Source organism: Anser brachyrhynchus, assembly GCF_964034855.1.
Source record: "Anser brachyrhynchus genome assembly, chromosome: 4".
Taxonomy (NCBI): domain Eukaryota; kingdom Metazoa; phylum Chordata; class Aves; order Anseriformes; family Anatidae; genus Anser; species Anser brachyrhynchus.
The window spans coordinates 9,197,366-9,215,531 of NC_137698.1; the positions used below are offsets into that span (position 1 = coordinate 9,197,366).

Here is an 18,166-nt window from a genome sequence, read left to right on the forward strand (position 1 = left end):
CCACTGAATTTGGGATCTCTTTTGCAAGTGATCTACATTTCCCACACTATTGAGGAAAAGCAAGTTTGGAAGCTATATAAAAGGGTCTGATTCTCCACATACATTTACTTTTACCCAACCTTTAATCTCAAGGAGTTAAATCAGAAGTCTGATGCCTTCGGCGTTCAGTTTTAGGATGAAATGATTGGACTAGATAGAGGATGAGGAGTCAGACATGCATCCACAGAAACCAATGGCTGGCTTTCAGGTTCCAACTCTACCTAGGTGCTGCTTAAGTCCAAGTTTATCCTTTAAAAGCCTGTCCCAAAACAGCAAGCACAGACAATGTTTGTATGCTTCAGGATCCAGAGACTCTCAGCGTGTGATGATGCAGGGGGTGGTTGCTTTACAGCAGCTCACTGAGCAGCGACGAGCAGACTTCAGTCGTATCTGTGTTAACAAGAGTGCAAAATTCCATTTATAAACACAGCATAAAAATTATGAGCCCAAAGATTGCCTTTACAAAATGTCCTGAGTTTGTTTTGGAAACAAAACCAGGATGTTTAAAAATCTTGTGTACAATAACTGTTGGATGACATGGAACAATGACAAATAGGGGTATCAGAGGGGCAAGTAGGCAATTTCGTATCTTGTGGTTGAATGTGAACAGATTGATCTCAGATTGTTATAAATAAAATTTGGTCAGATTCAGCTCTGACTCAGAGCCTGCTTATTTTGCAAGTGTTGCTAAAGCTATGCATGAGTGCAAGAGGAGAAAGAATGACGATTGCATGCCAGGAGACAGACCTGTCAGGAGCAGTTCTATCTTGCACTAGACAAGCCAATACTCTTGAAAAATAAGAAATGATCTTTCAAGAACACTTGTGAGAATAGGTATCTAAAGGGCAACTGGCACACTCTAAGTTATGTCCACTGATAACTGGAAAAGATGAGCCTAAAAATGCATTACCTCTGCCTATAAGCAATCCTTCTTTGTATCTTTAGACTATTCTGGCTAGAACAGTGTCGCTGAAATTCCTATTACCATGTAAGCCTAAGCTTTTCTCCTTTCTGCCCTAAAACCTTGCAAACTAAACTCATCTTGCACATCCAACTGCAACTTTCAAACCTGTTTTATGACCTGTTTAGAGTCAGCATACTATTGCTTAAGGTACCACTGGACTTGGTCTGTAACGTTAAAAACAGATTATATTCTGGAAAATTACTTGGTTTTGGTTATTAACATTCATGGCTGGTGTTCACTGCCTGGAGAAATGCCAGCTTAGAAGAAGAAAGTAGCCATATATTCATCTAGAAAAACCACTTGTTAACATTTACTTCTGTGTTCCCTCAAGTTTACTTTCTGGTACTGAAACCCGCTGGGATGATTCTCATGATAGTAACACGGAAAGCTATAATCTGTTTGGGAAGAGAAAGGGCAAAGAGGCAAGTAGGTTAGGGGACTTTGGATGTGATGGAGGTTGTTTCATGCTGCAGGTAGAACTTCCTGCTTCCCAGCTGGATTGCCAAGCAGCAGAAGACCAAGAGCATGCACAGGTCAGAAAGTGGGGACAACAGTAAGGCGAGATACCATGTGCTCATTTCAGAGTCAATAAAGTAGCATACAGCATAAATCCTAAAAGGCTTGGATAAAGAGATCTCTGCTCTATTGGTAGGTTGTAATAAGGCAAATCATACCAAAGACATACCCAGCCCCAAAAAAAGGAAGATGATAATTGCGTCAACTTTCAAAGAAAGACAACCCATGTAACTTAGAGACTATTTATAATCTGAGATCAATACAGACAAAAAGAAAATATTTTCAGGGGATTCAATTGATACAAAACTAAAAAACAGTTATTAAATTAATGTCAGACAGCATGGATTTATGGAAAATAGATCTAGTGAAACTAAGCAGGTTTCATTGTCTGAGTATAACGCATTTATTTGATTAAATAAGGACTTATAAAAAATTTACATCAATATTTGTAAGGCATTTAGCTTTGTACTAACCAAAATTCTGATCATAAATTCATGTTGAAAATAATCAATAAGGACATGTTCAAAGGACTGGCTGATCTCAGAGTCATCACCAACGTAGAAGCAGGGTCTATTAGTGACACCTGTATCAAGGCTCTGCAAGAACATGTTAATGTGTTCTCCGTAGTATCCAACACCAAGCTGAAGCATTTCAATACACAACAGCACTGACATCAAAATCAGTTTAAAATTGTGACTTAACTTTAAAAGATATTTTAAAATTGGAGAGAATACAAAAAAGATTCCTACTAGGCAAATGAAAGTTCAACAAGTTGAAGAGAAGCTCTGAGAACAGGTTATACTGCAGCTTCCACGTACCTCCACTGGAAGAAGACACCAACATTGCTTCAGCAGAGAGAGGCATAGAAAAACTACTATAGATAGAAGTTCAAGAAAGAATGATTAATTAATGGTCTGAATTACTAAAGACAGTAACATTGGATAATTCAACTCTTGGTACCAACAGAGTAGGAATCAGATGTCTTTCCAGAACATATACAATGGCAAAGAATGAATTTGTGTTAGTTACATATGATTTATTGACTTAACACAGGGTAAACGCACAAAGTGCAATAGCCTGTGATATACAGGAGGATCATAAAACTTTTTCAGCAGACCCCTCCCGTCTTAATTTGTCACAAAAAAAAAGTTAAAAAGGTGAGATCCAAATGCAACAGCTGTAATCAGCTGTAATTTTAATCTTTACAAAAGAAATGTAACATTAACATTGCCTCAACAGTGAAAAGGTTTTATTTATAGAAATAAACAAGTAAAAGGCACACCGTTCTTCTCTTTCACTTACTGTATTGTCTTGAATACCGCTTGACTTACTCTTGCTGACAGGAGGAGAATAAAGTAGCATGTGTCCAGTACAGTACAACACGAAACTGATAACATTATCCTGCCTGAATGTCAAGTTTGCTTTGGTAGCGCATGAGTGATATGAAACCAGAGAAAAATCAACAACAACAAAAATCCCTGAGACGCTTAGGGGGAGGGAAGAAGAAAAAAACCAGCTAAAATGAGTAATTGATCTCAGGCAAGACATTGGGGTCAAATTTAATCATATGCTAAGCAAAAGCAAGCATGTCTCAGGCAAAGTGGATTACCTTTGCAAATGAGCAAGCACTGAAAGGAGAGTTTACTCAATTCTTTATACTCAAGGACTGGAAACAGCTTGGAAAGAAGCACTACTGATAAACACAGCAGGGCAAGGCCTCAGAAATGGACTGGAAGACAGGTAGCAATTTAAAATGACAGGAAAGCCTGTGCTAGATGGAAGACATCAGAAATAAAATATTGCTTAGCATAAGAAATTTAGCTGTACGAACAAATTACAGAACTAGATTGAAGAGGAAGGTCAGAGCACAGTTGCTAGAGCACTCCATTTTTTTTCCTTCTTTCAAAAAAAAAAAAAAAACACAGGGTCTGACAAAGTTTGCGCACAGCCTGTTGGATCACAGACAGCATAAGCAGCTTGCCAGACAAGAGGCTGAATAAAACAAAGCTTGCTGTGCTTCTGTTTGTTCAACACTACTGCCTGCACAGGGAGCTGGAAATGTTACCTTCAGAAATTACAGCAAAATTTCACCTTCTAGGACAAGAGTAACAACATCCTTGTCACAAACTGATGGAAATAACAACACCAAGCTCCTGCCAAAAATATGGAAAAGCTGCAGTGTCAACGAAGCTGTATTTACATTTGAAACCACTGCCCTGTGTGAAACAAAATACCAAATCCCTTCCAGTTGGTATGACACAGACAGAATCTTCTACTGACACTAGTAATGAAGAAGCTCTATGAGGAACAAAATGTGAGGACCGAGAAAAAGAATTATGAAACCCAAATGAGCTTGATACCACCTGATATTCCAATGCTCAAGGAAGAAATTACCTGCCCGGGTATCTTGAAAATTGGTTTTGGTTTTGAGTAACTTAGGTGACCCGTGACTAGGTCACCTCAATCCTTCATATAATAATAGCGTGACCTTTACTGAGCAGGCAGTATATGGCCTTTTCTTCACGGTCCACATTTACACTGGCCGTGACAGATGAGGAGCTTGACTAACTGCTATCATCATCTAATCTGTTTCACTGACGAGCACAGTTAGGGCTCGAGTACTCACTGCCTTTATACATACACTACTCTTTTTATCAGATACAATATTCCTTCTCGGTTCCTGAATTTGATGAAAACCTGCTTTCCTTTTTTACACACAGGACCTCACAGAGTCTTGAAGGTTCACACAGCAAACAATTTATTTCTTCACTAATTCAGATTTCTACATGAACTTCATCAACAGTCTACATAAAATAGCAGGTGATAACGGTATTTTGGCCAGGACTAGCAACAGGATGATGTTGCTAGTTGATGTCAGAAAAGAGTTAACCTAAGGAAAGCCAGAGGCAAACAAAGCACTGTATAAACGGGTGAAGGATTCAGAGCAAATGTGAAACGGGCAGCAAAGATATCAAATAACAGTTCTGAGTTGGGATACATTCCTACAAATGAAATCTTAATTAGCTATAGGAAGGCTAAAGATTACAAACCAAGTGACTGAAAAGGTCTTTGTCCCATGTCTTCTTCTCATGAAGACGTCCAACCTAGAAAACCATTCACTGGCTCTGTGTGTCACTCACCACCACTGCAGTTCCCATAAACCTAGCTTTACAAATGCCACCTTATCTAGTCTGCCAATATTTCTCCATGAGAAGGGCACACTGGGGAACATTTTCAGCAGATCAACACTAAAGAAATTCTCTGGTTCAAAACATCAGGTAAGGGTTTTCTACTTTGACGCAAATCGTGAGAAACAATTCATATTGAAAATTGAAATCTCTTGTGAGGAAACACTGAAGATAAAGAGGGTACTGTATTAAGGTTTTACAAAAAGTGTATTATTGAATTCATGGGACTGCCAAAACTCTGGATAATTTCACTCCATGACTGTGCTCTCAGGTTTCAGCCATGTACAAAGAATTCATTTTCACCTTTTAATCTTATGGATTAAATATGTTTGCGAAATATTTGGACCAGAAAAGAGACCTCCCAGTTTATAATTCACATATTAAATAAGACCTCCTGCTTTGAGCAACTTTCCTAAATGTTGATTTAACAAAATTCATCACTTTAAATGCATGGATTATGATTTTTGCACCAAAATATATGGTTCCCAGTGTATAAACTGTCATACTTGATGAAATATGAGGGCAGATTTTTTTATAGAAAAATAAAATATTATAGAACTCTAAACAATGAAAAAATTACAGACACCACAGACAAGAAACAAGAAGTATGCAAAGTCCACTTCTGGAAGAGCCTTTCTACCAATAACAACCTCTGCCACCATTAAATATTCTGCCTCTTAGTTCTGTAAAAACTGAATAATCCAGAAATGCCCAAAGAAAACACGTTTGGTTGTTACTTTATGAAAAAACAGTTGTTTTGTTCTGTTTTTTAACAAGTGTTAACCTCAAATTCACAGCACCAAATAAACTTACCTGTGTTTTCTACTTGCCTGCAAATGATGAAACCTCAACAACCTCTCTACACCAAAGTTAATATATTCTTCTGGTGCACTGTTCAACAAAGGATTAACTGATTTCAATGTTATAGACGTGGAGGGATTTGAGGGCACCAAGTTCCTCATAAAATGTGCTCAAAATTGGCAGAACTGGACTTTTCCAATGCATGTTTGAACCTATTTATTTTTAAATCTTCCCATCCTGAATCTGTAGCTAGTAGAAACTAGCTAGTTTTAGGAATGGCAATCCATTTGATTTAAGGTCTAAAGGCCAAAACCTGGCTACTTCTCAAAGAATAGAAGGCAAGTAGAAAGGCAGGGTACAAGAATTATCTTTCCTTAAACAAAGGAGGAAAGGATGAAATGCAGTGAAGTCTGGAGAAACGAAAGCATGGTGAAAAGGAGAGTGGGGTGTATGTGTGTACAAGCACTGCTAGACCCAGCTGATTATACACAAAATATAAACAGCTACCCATTTTTTACTCAATTTTACTGCAGTTGACATGTTGAATACAATCTCCAAAGTTGAAAGACTTTCTCACAGAGACATTAGAAAAAGAAATTACATGTTTTGCTGTTCATGTGCCACTTCTAACTTAATGCACTTAGCTGGAGACATGATGAGTAAGAGATTCAGACAAAAAAATATTTCAACAAGCTCTCTAAGCAGAAAAAAATGTCTGACCTTGCTCACGGTTTTACTTTCTTATTTGATACTAGCTCTAGGGAGACAATAATGCCCTCAAGTCTTGCCTTTTTTTTTTTTTATTGGAACAGCTTATCTTTCTGAATTGCATAATGTTTGCACCAACTTGCAGCTGTCTATGAAATTATTCCTTCATTACATGACTACCCACTTCAAACAAGGCAGCCCACACCGTTGAGAAAGAAGTCTTGCCCCTATTATATGCCTTCAATATCCCGGTTCTCCTGGAGAATAAGAAAACCCCTTTGGTGCAGGGGGTCTCAGAGTTACCACAGCTAGGGTCTGCCACCTCACATGAAACGCTCTTTCCAGCCCCACGCTTCCCAGCGAAATAATCCCAAAGCAAAAGATTGGAAGTCATCGCTTTGCCTGCGCGTAACAAATTATGTGGTATTAAAAGCGAGGGGGTCATTCAGAGGTTAAAATCTAACACACGGTCCTTAATTGATCCAAACTGGGGTGGGAAGCTGATGTAGTCAGTACAAATGCTAGAATCACATTGTAATCGTTCTAAATTAAAAGCCACGCTCTCACTCCCTCTCAAGCCCCGGTACAGTCCAGCTGGCACGCTGCCAGCTGCGCTAATTAAACCACTTGCAATTACTGTCCCCACACACCTTCACGACAGGCCTTTCCAGACGAAAGCTCTCGTGTCTGATTTGCATCAGCGCGATCCCACCACAGGCTGAGATATAAAGAAAAGTGCCTAAAGCGAGTGTTTTAAGTCATCTATCTGCTGCAGCACGAGGCAGCAACTCAAGGCACTAGAAAATAAGAGCATGGGACCCGGGAGGTTTTCAGCTGCTGTTTACCGGTGGTGCCAAATTTCAGAAAGAACTTTATCTCACTTCAGAAACACAGTTTTCTACTCTGGAAGAATTTCTATTTGCTAAACTCGAAGTGCATTACACGTTTTTCAGGCAAGGCTGCCCTTCAGACACGCACCTCCATTTGCAGGGAGAGCGGGGGGTTGAGGAGCATCCAGCCCCTGCCACCACCAGCCCATCGCCCACTCAGAGTAGCTCTGTAGTAACAAGCAGCCACAAGCAGAGGAAATGAGGCAGATTCCCCCCCCCCCAAAAAAAAAAGAGCATCTGTGGACCTCTTATTACCTACAAGCAAACAGGATTCTCTGTGGAGGGCAGTATGGCTTATATTAAAAATGTAGGTTAAAAAGGATTATATATTCTGGGAGTGGGAAAAAAAGAAAGCACGAACAGATGACTCTAATTGAAGACATACTAGTTTTGAGTCCAATTAAGCTTTTACAGTTGCTCACAGTTTTATCAAACATTTCTTCTGAATCATTCTCATTGCCCAAAGGAAAAATGTTGCTAAAACCAGCTAACATGCACATATGTATTACTGAGTCAACGGAGAATGAGCCACACAAGTGTTTTCCAAGTCCATCAGATTAGAAATCTTGCAGTTAGGAAAGATTTCAGACAACTAATATTAATTTGGCTTGGTTTTAACTTAGACTTCCTCTGGATTTTAAAAAAATAATCAACACAATAGCTAAGACAATCAGTTCAGGTAAACCACAATTTGCAAAGGTTTCAATTCCACAGTCTCCTGAAAGCTTTAGCAAAGTATCTTTTTCCATTTGTGTAATTCTTTAAATATATCCAACTTCATGATAATGTCTATATACAGCCATTTCAACAGTTGGTGCCTCAGGGGAAGAAAAGAAAAAAAAGAAAAAAAAGAGCGTTCTTCAAATGCAAATTTCATTCATAGCTTTTATTTTCAAAGGCAAAATCTAAATTAACACTAAAATACCATAACCAACTATTGTGCTGTTATTTGACAATGTGACATAGCTTTGGCAGTTCTGGGATTTCAGTCAAGAACAAAGATCAGCTAAAAGGCAGGCAAGACCAAGGTAAGAGCTCTTTACTTGTTGCCCAATTCCAGCTTTCAGTCTGAGATGAAAAAAAAAAAACAAAAAACTGGGATGTAGGTATTTAGAAAGCATAGATATGAACATCAATTTGTTCTGTAGAGTTTTCCTTCGAAGATGTATTATACTTCTGGGAGTTTAGTTTGTTTTGAAACTGTGCAGAAATAAAGAACCTACTTCATATGAAGTCGATTAAAAACAAAACTACCCACTGAAGTGAAAACATCCAATGTTCTCCTTGCTTATTTATCCAGGACGTACAGGACCATCAGAAACTGAGTTCTGCCTTGGAGGGCAAAAAAAAAAACAGAAAAACGAGGTTCACGGTAGCTTATACCATGATTGTCTAGTCAAGTTCTTATGCACTAGAAGATTGTGCAACGCTGAAAAACACACACTTGAGGCTGATGAAAGAACAACCATATCTCAAAAAATCTGGTGTAAAACAAGCAGGATAGAAGACACTCATGAAAAGGAAGCTGCATATCTTCACAGCCACAAGAGTATCTTAATAAATAACAACCAAAATAATTCAGCTGACAGTCCGTATGTATGTTTTCTGTATTCCTTACTCCTTGTGTGGTGACAGACTGTTAAGACATTTGCCTTTTCTCAGCACAGTCAGCATCTCAACACACTTGATAGGCTTCTTCAAATCAGACACAAACTGTATGCATCACCTGAACAGTCGAGACAGAAGGATGGGAATCGAGGGCAACTGTTTAAAAAGTACAGCCAACTGGCATGTTTGCAATTACTTTGCTACTACTCTTACCAAAAAAGCAATCTAAACCTGCATCAAAACTCCAACAGGAGTGTGCTGAAACAGGCTGTAGGACAATGATCCACCGAGCATCCAGGCCTGGTCCCTGTGCCCTGGGACAGCCCCTGGTAACTTTGCTGTCTCTTTCCCTGGCACTGAGGTTGGCACCCGGCCCAGCCTATCATGACCTTAGGCCTAGGACAGATTCCTGCAGTTTTAACAGAGCAAGTCTCTTTTTTTCCCCCCCACAAGCATTTCAGGGCCTATTATAAGCAGCCAGAGCCGCCAACAATATTCATATTAAAATGCACATGCACAGAATGCCATCTCACGCTGGAACCCACTCAGCTGCAATCCTGCTACCCCGCAGGTTGATCTATTCAAGTTTCAGCATTGCAGCATCTTGACATGCACTTTCTGAAGCTTCCCTTATATTGCAGTTAACAGATTTTAAATGTGTACAGATATTACACATGGTTATATCAACACCATTTCTGTAAAAACGTATGTGGTTTAGAATAAAGGCGACATTCGTTCGTCTACTAGTTTTATCCTTGATACCTTGGAAGAAATGATAGGCGCTTGGGTGGTAAACGTGAATTACTTGTGCTAGGACAAAGTCTTCTTCCTGCACAAAGAAGAGCAGCTATGGGAGCTATCCCACGCTATATAGTAAACAGAAGCACATCTGCTAACTCAGGAACAGGTTCCACGAGTGGTACGTATGAACAAAAACTTATCAGGGAGGGCAGGGACACTTCTACAGAGATGTGAAACTAAAGCAGAGACTACCAATGCAAGTCTGATGGTGCACCAGTTGCACTTGAGCATGCCTTCAAATGCCTCCTGAATATAGGAGGCATTTTTGGATTTTTTTCTTAAATCAAACTGAAAAGAGTAGTTCCTAAAGCTTGAAAATAGATTATTTAATTTTATTTTATTTTTTCTGGCATTTTACCGCAAACACTCATAAGACTGTTTTCAGGTTAAGAAAAACAAGCAAAGGGAAAATGCGCAGGTTAGAGTTCGTTCTTGAAATTTAGCCCAGAATTGCTAAGTGTTAATCTCTGGAGGAAAAGCAAACTAATTCTGTAAGAGTGGCTCTGATTTGAGGCCATACAATCTGTTTCTCACATCTCTCAAAGATTACATATAGATCTTGACAATCTACCAATTGCACAAAATCCCATGAAGATTTTATTCATTAAACCTAATGATTCTAGCAAACTCTTCTCTTAATAAGCTTTTGAGAACATGTGCCAATAGCAGCACTCCTGAGCTGCAGACTTAACGTAGTTATGGCAGCTGAAACTTTGCTTTCCTCAAACATGAGCAAAACCAATACATTAGTATCTGCTTAGAAAAGAAAATGGGGACAGAAAATGGGACTTATTAACAGCTAATGTTTCTTAAAACAAAGTAAAATAGTTCAAGTACCCAATAATGTCACCAGTCACATTCTATGAACGTTTTGAAATAAAGGCTGCACATCACAGCTCATTTCCCACCTAATTTGTGTACATAGTTAGCAAGTCACAATTCCACATAACAGCCTCCATTTAGCATTCACACACTAAATGGAACATGATTTTTTTTTCTATTAAACTATCAGCATTATTTACTTATTTTTGCTCAAGGGGGTGAGGTGGGTGGAAAAGAGAAGAATGGTTTTGCTCTTTCTTCCCTAACCTCACTACTTAACCTTCTGCAAAACATACTACAACTTATTATGATTACTGCAGCATTAGGACAGGTATTAGAAGGGATGCTTCAGGAAGTTACACTAACAATTAAGCTACATACACAGGCAGAAATGCAAGGGACTTCAGTCATTGTGGGGCAGAACAGCTCTGCAGAGCATCCCCCACCTCCACCGTTCCGGCTCTCTACCCAGGTGAGCCCTTCAGCTTCTCCTGCATGAAGCCCACTGTGGGTCCTCACTCTCTACCTTCCCCCAGCCTATGAAAATACAGAGCTTAAGACATGGCTCCTCACACTTCTATTTTTTTTTCCCCTTCAAAAATACATTTGTCCACCTTGAAGGTTGCCTTTGTTTCCAGCTGCCCAGCAGGGGTAAACCCTTCTGTCCCTCTTGACTGAGCAGGGGACAGAGCACACGGACATGGTCCTGTCCAGCCTGCTGTAGGTGGCCCTGCTTGAACAGGGGGTTGGACCAGAAGACCTCCAGAGGTCCCTTCCAACCTCAACCATTCTGTGAATGTGCCCCTTAGGTTGTAACTATGATGAAGGAACTGGCCAAAGCCCACCACAGCTAGATGTACTTGAGATTCCTTTCTCTTTGGGATAAAACCAGTAAGGAGCATCCACCTCCAACCCCAATGCCTGTGAAAAGGGCCAGAATCCCAGGCAGCTGAACTCTACTTTTTCCTCCTGTCCATCACCATCCCCTACAAAATAAATAAATAAGTAAATAAAATAAAATAAAGCAAAGACAATGAAACACTACTTAAGCCAAGGGACGATCTTCAAGAAGTTGATCCTTGCCTGTAGTCATCTATCCTGCACCGAGTCTTTCCAGGTCAGTGGAGCTCTTGTGTAAGGAATTATACCCATGTAAGACACCAGCAGGATCAGTGTAAGATGCACAGCCACAAATGTCTTAAAAAGCTGTGTAATGGAGCCATCAGCAAGCTTCTCTAGGTCCAAAGAGGCAAGGTGAAGGACAGAGACAACGTCTAGCTAGGGTAATCATGGGTCTTAAAAAAACACAAGCACAACAAGCAGTGAAAGGATTACATGGCCTGATCTAGCACCACACTAAGAATCAGCACCTTGTGAGGTAAGGAGTAGTGGGCTTCTGCCTTGCTGATAATTAGGGTTTCCTGAAAGCAAGAGCATGCCCCGGCACCAGACAGCACTTCCGCACTAAGCCCCATACATCTGGCATGAATTTACAGAGGTGCTGACCCATAAGGATGAAACGAACATCCGCCAAGCCCTACAGACCAACCCTTACCCCTTCTGTTCAAAAATATAATTCAAACTTTCTGCTTTCTCAAAAAGTATAACCATTTTTACACCTGATTTAAGAACTGCATAGATAAAAACTTTAAGTTTCACAAAATGATATACTTTCATGTAGTTATCTAGCAGTATATGTATTTATGGTCAAATTCCTCAGTCAGTGCAGAGATGAGTAAAGTGCCAGTCTTAGTAAAACAAAGGCGGGCTGTTAATATTAAACTGCTTCTTTCCAGATTAAGACACTTCTATTTTAAGACACTTTTTTGAAAACCCAAAAGCATAGAATTTTTGTATTATTACTACTTTCTATTACACCCAAGGCCCCATCATTCAAATTAAAGACAAATATTGTTATTCCAGTTCGCTGCTATTATACCGGCTGTTTTGCCCCCCATGATCACTGTCCTTTTTTTTTCCTTCTTTTTCCATCCTTTATGGTCACAGTGCAAAAATACACCATCAGTCCAGCTGACGTAAAATGCTGGAGCTGTACACAAAGCAAGCACTGAATTGGACCCGCAGGCCTGATCTCCCATACTGTAGTGCCTTTCTACGCTGGAGCGCGTAGCCCAGCCTGGAATGTTATGGTTGGATGCTGTACAGGTCTCCGAAAAAAAAAAAAAAAAAAAAAAGTTGTTTTCATTCCCGATGTGTTTACATAAAGGCTCTAAAGAACACAACCTGCAGGTTATTTCTAACCCCTGCTCTGCCCACCAGCCACCTCCCCGAGCCATGCCCCAACCACGGCAGCCCACACGACAAGCCCCCGTGGTGACAACCTGCCATTCTCTGCAGCTGCTGCACTCCAACAGCTGGCAATAAATTACCAGGGCTGCACGCTCCCAGCCCTATTTGTGAGGGCTGCAGAAAGCGGGCAGAAATGGTTAATTGCATCTGAGCCCGACTGCACTGCCAGGGCAGTTTTTGTTACAGCATCATCATCTGGCGCTCAGGCAAAACTGGCCAACAACCCCATTTTTAGCTGGAGTAATGTTTGTAATGAATTAGCTGGTATTTATCTGACTCTAATATGGGTCATTGAACTTCACCCAGCTTTTCCTCGCAAAACAGTGCGAAGCACAAACTGGCAGTCTGCACTTACTTGAATGCTTGTACATCACTGCCGGCATCGCCGCAGACAGAGTGAAGAAGTACACTTCCTACCAGCACTCCTGGGGCAGGGACCATGATTTTGCGTTGTTTTACAAGCACCCAGGGCATGGTGGAGGTCCTCAGGCAGCAGTTCAAAGCAGCACAGCAGCACAAATGATGAATAATATGAAAAAGGAAAACAATCGCTGTTTTCACATGCCCTGCCACAATGCTGTTTACTCAGCTAGGATAGCTAAATGTGCAGATTTAATTAGGACAGAAAGACTTACGCCAGCAGGTCTGCTGTCACTTCTGCTCATCACTCGGTGCACAATGCACAGAGCAAGGAAGCTGTTTCAGCCAACGCTTCCAAAGATGTTCTTTAAATTTGGTACCTGTTACAACCCATAGACAAGCAGGTTGAATGGGATACCTGGTGGTAAGACAGCCTTCACATCATGAGGTAGGGCACTGTCTCAGAGCAGCTTTCAGCTCTGAAATTCTGTCTTTCCCTCTCATTCTGAAGCTCCTGAATATGCAACCCGTGAAGACAAGTGGGCTTCTGGTAAAGGGATGGACAGCTGAGAAGTTCTTGTGTGTGGCATCTTTGCTCAAACGCCACATTCCATGTTCCGTGACGTTTGTTGCTTAGTTTTGTGTACTTTATAGAATTATTGAAGTGGCAGAAGTCAAATTTATTTCAAGTGCCTCCTCCTAAAGTCGTGAAAATAAATTTCTGATTTTATTGCCAACATCAGGAAATAAAATCAGGTCCCTCTGCAAGCACTGTCCTAGCACAGCATACATTTGTGGTTTGTTGTTGTTTCTTTTCATTTTAAAACTTTTTCCCCCTCTCCACGTATTTGAATAGGACAAATCTGCATGGCTATTTAGATTTAACTTCCTCCAGCAGCACTTCCCAAGCTGACAGCCTCTCATCCTGAACAGCTAATGTCAACCTAGCTGGAAGCCTGCGATCTTGCAGTCACTGTGAGCACCACATCTTATGGGTAGTCATACAGCCCCAACACATTCCCTGACCACTATATAAGCCTAGCATATGTGGCCACTCTAGCCATGGTCCCATATAGATCGATTCCTGACTAAATTAAGTATTCACACATATGACACCGGTAATTTGATTTTACATTAAAAAATGCTTCTTAAGAGGTATCTGTAACAGAAACCACTTTTCCAGAGCTTTTAGCTTTACTAAATGTTTATTTTTATGCTCCTAGTCCATTAATGCAGTGTCAAAGAACTACCTTGTGTTGCTCATATTACACACTGCTAACTTTTCATCTGAAATTCACGTTTAAGATTCTTAAACTATGAAGCAATAATCAGTATATTTGCAAAAGTATCTTAAAAAAAAAAAAGAAAGAAAGAAAGCTGCACAATGAGTCAGGTAGTCACCTATTCTTTCTTTCTAACACATCCTTCATAATATTTTTGGGCCAGAGGCAGCATATCTGGTTTTGGTGCAGAGTGTCATGTATATACTTGATATTATCTATGAACTTGAAGCAACAGTAACATCCCAAAAAAGGATTTGAATGTTTCAGTCTTCAGTGCTCCTTAACATGGGCACATAACTAATGCTGGGACAGAAATATCCCTTACTTTTGTCTCAGACACCCAACAGCCATCTATCCCACGCACCCATTCCATCTCACTGCAGTCCTTACCTGCACCTTTACACGCTTCTCATGCACATTCATCTGTCCCAGAACACTGTGGGAAAGTTGTTTGATGAATCTCTCAAATTTTACACTGTCTGCAAGCAATAAACCTATTACTACCCTTCTGATAGCTAGTCCATGACGAATCTCCTGTTCATTATTATTTTTGGCTTGGGTCACAGCATTACTTGTGCATTGCTTCTTTTTACATGCTTATTAGGACCATGAACTGAGGAAGAAAACCCTTTCCTCAGCGGAAGACTCAAAATTGGAGAATGCCCTCAGAGAGAAAACTGCGGCTTTTATGAATCCTTCTAAAATTCAGGTCTTACGCTGCAAAAAGGAAAACAGAGGGATGAACCTGGCTACTACTTATCAAAAATTAGTTTGAAGATGTCAGCTTGTCTTCTGCAGGATATCCCATTTCATCCGTTCATCTAGGGAATGGCAGGACTGCAAGATTCGGCATTCTCACCTGGTAGGGTGAGGCCCGCTAGAAAGGCAGCAAGAAGTAACACTGCCAAGATCAGAAAACCTTACTGTCTGCTGTGCAACCATTATGTCTGTGCAAACAAAGTTGATTTATGGTAGCATTTGTTTTTCTTTCTTCAGCACCATCCCTCACTTACATCCTACTTCAGCTCCATTAAAATCAAGCAGAAATTTCCTGCTAACTTCAACAGAAGGAGGATCAGGCTATTAATGATCTAGACACCATAATGGGTACAAAAACTCCTGTAACTTGCATAAATTGAGGTACTTTTGCCAAGGAGCAATGAACACTCTAGAAACATCGAGTGAATCTCTTGTTTTATGCTCCTTTCCCCTTCTTATCTTACTCAGTCTTTCAGATACATCTCTGTACATAATCAAATCTAACTGGCTGCATCTTTACAAAACTTACATCGCCGTTTCGGTATCAAAACCATTTTATTTCTAGCATGCTACAAAACACCTAAAACATTTCTTGTGCATAATGCAGGTAAAATAGAGCATATATGTGTTCTATGCCATAGAAAACAAGTACTGCTTGGACTTCACAGATTTAGGAAATGATTCAAGAACTGCTTATCTTCATGAAAATGCAATCTGTGTAATGCTGCCAAGGTCAGGAAGAATAGGTTTTGGGAGGAACTATGACTTTGTTAGATTTATACCAATAGCAGGGTTTTTGATTGTTTGTTTAAATAATTAAAAGCATTGATAGGTATTACCTATTCCTCATTTTAAAAACCTCTGTACTGGGGCAAACTTATAACATTTATTCTACACACCATATCAAGCTTGTTTCAGCATTTACTATATTATTACCAGCATGTTACTACAGTATGATCCACTCATTTGAACCGAGTGCCTTAGATGTATACACCATATAAAAGCTTTTTGGAAAAACAGAAGTGAATGTGTGTAGCATGCTTATTTTCTGCCTTCTTGTGCTTTTGTGTTGTTGTTTCATTTGCAAATCTTTCCTTTTCTGCGCTTAACATGTTAGAATTCAGAATAGTAAGTTGCTACACTGATACAATTTGTCTGAAGGATTGACTTGTTAACTGTGGAACTACCAAAGATTCATGTCACTGTTGTGCTATCAAATGTGCTATTATCAAATCACAAATGACCAATATGTTTCCTACTATGCATTTTCCCCTCCTGCTCCAAGGACTCCCCTGAAAACAAGGGTAGAAAATTGTTAAAATTGCATAACCTGTTTCTACTTTTTTTCTTTTTAAATCAGGCTTTTTGAATTAAACAAAAAACGTTAGTTCTTCTGAAAACATGAAGTGTACCATTGAGATAAATCAGGGACATTTTGATGCAGATAGGGGGCAATCAGTTATTTTCAGGAGCTCAGGACCTGCTTTCTTCATGCACCAGAGGAGACAGGTACTGACAGAATACAAAGACTGAAGCAGTGTCAAGACGAGGAGGTACTGTTTGTTGCATTGATCTGAACAGCTTTCAAAAAAACACTTGCTTTCCCACCCCCCATCAACCAGGACAATGCAACCTCTCAATACTGACACTGAAAAACTGAGCTCTGAGTAGAAAGTTATTTCAAAAAAACAGTGAAGAAAAGGGACTTTGACACCTTTGGAGGATTGTAGAGACTAAGGAGCTCTGTTTTACTTTGTTGGATTCTCATTGCTTCCTCCCTCATGCCACTGGCAAGAGCCTAATACAATAAAGACTATTGCGGGTAGAAAAAGCTAAGGTAAACTTGACAGGACTCAACTGGCACAGACTTCCAAGGTTCAGAGCAGTTCCACAAACCAACACCACGGCAGTGGTTACAGTCTCAAACTGATGCACATCATTGGGCACAGCTAAATTGAGATGATTGCAGTTCTACGCAGGTAGCTTCCTGATAGTTCACTGCACAGCAGATCTTGCACCACCAGAAGAGGCTCAGATGAGCTAACCTGCTTTCAGAGCCTATCGTTTAGATAATGAAGATTTTTAGACATGCCTATGAATAGATGTCCTAAAAAGAAGATTGACATTTGTCTACTGGCTAAAATACCATCTTGAAAGCAGCTTCCCTTTAAAAAAGGTGCTGCCAATTCAACAAGAAACAATATTAGCATAAAATTTTAGTGTTTGGTTTTTGTTTGGTTTTAAACACCACATTGCTTTTTTGGATGGATACAAAACTTAACTGACTATCATACAATCTAGGCAATTCACCCTTCCTTGAAGTACCTCTGATTTTTGACAATACCCATTTGGACACTCCGATAGCTATCAATGACACTAGCAGTATTCTTTTTCTTGGCATGGCCAGAAAGCTTAATTATACCTCATGCCAAAGACCACTACAAGATTTAAGAATACAGCTATTGTAGAAACCTAGAACAGGAAGAAGCCTTAAAAAGGAGCAAGATGTTTTCCACTGGATTAAATGCCACCATGGCATAGGTCTATACATTAGGCATTCAGGGATGCAGATGCTTTAGATCTAACAAACTTTAAAACCAGTCATGCTATACGATTTGGTCCCCGACCCCTGAACATACTGAACATAACATTATCTCCAAGACCAATGCTTCACACTTTGGCTGTCTCTGGAAACTTTATAATCAAACTCTCACCTTCAGTATTTTGTTGCTATCCAGCTACAAAACTTTCTACCATCTCCTTGGATGTGTACATCAGATGCTTTGAAAACAAATCCCACCCATTTGTTTTGAGAACTTCAGTTAACACGGCAGCTGTATAGTGGCTACTTTTTCTTCGCTGGCTCTGAAATACATATCCAAAGCAAGAAATCTACATTTATCTTAACCAAGCTAGTAACAAGAAAATACAGTTATGTTTGGGAGCTCATTAGCAAAAAGCACAGACATACAGACATTCCCTTACACAAAACCTCTTTCACCAGCATCAGATATAGAATATTTTCTGCATTTGTCACCTTTCAGGTCTGAGTTTCCAGCACGCTCCTTGTTATACGCAATTAGCCCCATGCCAAGGCTTGGTACATTTCGTAATAAA

The 18,166-nt window shown here is 39.9% G+C and overlaps 1 protein-coding gene across 11 annotated transcripts in view; it reads right to left on the bottom strand.

The window, feature by feature from the left end:
• BMPR1B (bone morphogenetic protein receptor type 1B) overlaps positions 1 to 18,166 on the bottom strand; it is a 261,476-nt gene that overhangs the window by 167,111 nt on the left and 76,199 nt on the right. The window contains exon 1 of one of the 11 annotated variants that reach the window (XM_080591064.1): positions 2,822 to 2,878. The exons of the other annotated variants lie outside the window; for them this stretch is intronic. The gene's annotated coding sequence lies outside the window, so the exon portion shown is untranslated. Of the gene's footprint in view, positions 1 to 2,821; positions 2,879 to 18,166 lie in introns of those variants that run through there. 11 annotated transcript variants of the gene reach the window in all.